Below are 2330 nucleotides of genomic sequence, written 5' to 3'. Positions count from 1 at the left end.
ATACTTATCTACAATGTATTATTTCAAATTAACTAGCAGGTCTTCCTCAGAAGATTCTTTTCACTGGGACAAATGCATCTGAATTGAAAAATTTGCTTAACAAGCTGAACTTAATTTAAACTTACTAATTTAAAAAAGTTTAGACATTACAAGTGTTCATTAACCCTAAGGGACCAGTTTGGCCTCAAAAGAGAAAATTCACTAAGATTTAGAGGTAATTTGGTGCTTTGTCATATTTGATGGTGCTTCTTTCCGTACTGTCTTCAAATAAAGCCATGGGGCCAATTCTATTTTCAGATTTTTGTTTAATAACAAAATGACAGATTTTGTTTGACAGATTTTTATTTAATAACAGTCCCAGCACTTTTATTAAACATGCAAGACTAACAAAAGACTAACAAATTTGGCAATGCATAAGTGTAACACAGTGACAAGAGAGAGATTTTACAATTATTTTCTAACACTGCCTTCACGGTGTGGAAATTCTGCTACGTCCACCAAAAGAGGGCCCTGTCTACTCAAATAGTTTAGTACTTCACCCCAGGAACAAACTCCTGTGCACTTGGATTCAGACTTCTTTTGACCACAGGGTCTTCCAGAGAAGAGTCATCCCTGGTAACATGGTCATTAAATTGGTCTTGGATTTGGCCATAGTTTGTGGGAGCTCTTGAGGGGGAATCAACCACTCATGTTCTTCTTCCTTTTCCTGTATTTCTTGGAAACAGCATTCAATAAATTCTTCTTCCGATAACTCCTCTTTATTTGCCTGTTGAATTCCTCTTCATTTTCCATGCACACGTACTCTGCAAATGGACTGTCATCTCCATGAGAATGACCGTTAATAACCACATCTTCATTGATGATGCTTGGGCTAGTATTGCTGCGACTTGGCTCTTTCATGGTTGGCATTTGTTGTCATTTTTAACCCAGGGCACAGCTGCCAGGACTGCAGGTAAGGAATCCGGTGGGCCTCAGCAGATCTCCACAGGCAGTGCTGCTCCCCTGCTGGATATGCCCTTGGTCTGCCACGGAAGCAATTCGTATCCTCTATTTCTCACCTATAATACCTATTACTGGGGTAGTCAAGGTCCTCTAGGGGCTCTGGACTTCACCACGATTCCTTGCAGCAGGAAGTGCCTTTCTTGTGTGGAAGGCCACAGAGTAGAGATCAAAGCAATTACTGGAGAAATTTGCAAGCATTCATTCCTATTATTAAATGTAGTATTGGTATCTCAATGTTGGGGTTGTGGTACTTGATGAGATCAGATTTTTTAAATTTAACATTTAATTTTGAGATAATTGTAACTTTGAGATAATTTAACATACACTTGTGGGAAATCAAGAGAGGTCAAATTTAACCAAATTCCCCCCAACGGTAATAGCTTGCAAAGATAGGACAACATCACAAACAGGTAATTGACATTGACACTATCAAGAAAAGAAGCATTTCCATCACCACAAAGATGACTTGTGTTACCATTTTATACCTACATCTACTCTCCTCCTGTCCCTATCACTCCTTGACAATCACTAATCTGTTCTCCATGCCTATAATTTTATCATTTTAACAATACTATGTAAAGGAATCATACAATCTGTAAACTTTTGAGATTAGGCTTTTGTTTGTTTGCTTTTTTCACTAAGCATAATTTTCTGGAGATTTATCCAGGTTATTTTGTGTATTGATAGCTTTTTTTTTTTTTTTTTTTTTTTTTTTTTTTTTTTTTTTTAATAGCTGGGTAGCATTCCATAGTATGGATGGGCCACAGTTTGTTTAACCATTCACACATTGAAAGACATCTGGGTTGTTTCCAATTTTTCACTATTACAAATAAAGCTGCAACAGACCTTTGTGTTTCACAGGTTTTGCATGAACCTAAGTATTCATTATACTGCATAAATGCGAGGAGCACAATTTCTGGGTCTATGGTAGTCTTTTAGTTGCATGTTTTGTTTTGTAAGAAACTATAAAACTGTTTTCCACACTGGCTGTGTCATTTTACATTATCATCACCAATATATGAATGATCCAGTTTTTCTGCAACCTTACCAGCATTTGGTATTGTCACTATTTTTTAGCTTAGCCATTCTGATAGGTAGGCAATAATATCTAATAATATTTTTAATATTAAAATTTTTAATATTAATTTTAATATTTAATTTTAACTATAATATTAAAATAGTTTTAATTTGTAATCCTTGGTCATTTAAAAAGTGGATTGTTTGTCTTTTTGTTATTGAGTTGTAGGATTTCTTTATATATCTTAGATATTAAACTGTCACCAGATATATGAGTTGCAAACATTTCCTCCCATTCTGTGGGTTACCTT

General features: G+C 35.4%; 1 pseudogene; it reads right to left on the bottom strand.

Annotated features, from left to right (window-relative positions):
• Window positions 1–527: 527 nt before the first annotated feature.
• LOC117013923 (polyadenylate-binding protein-interacting protein 2-like) lies at window positions 528–900 on the bottom strand (annotated as a pseudogene).
• Between the last annotated feature and the right edge of the window lie 1430 nt (window positions 901–2330).

The sequence above is a fragment of the Rhinolophus ferrumequinum genome, chromosome 2, assembly GCF_004115265.2.
Source record: "Rhinolophus ferrumequinum isolate MPI-CBG mRhiFer1 chromosome 2, mRhiFer1_v1.p, whole genome shotgun sequence".
Classification (NCBI taxonomy): domain Eukaryota; kingdom Metazoa; phylum Chordata; class Mammalia; order Chiroptera; family Rhinolophidae; genus Rhinolophus; species Rhinolophus ferrumequinum.
This window is presented reverse-complemented; position numbering and strand designations above follow the sequence as displayed.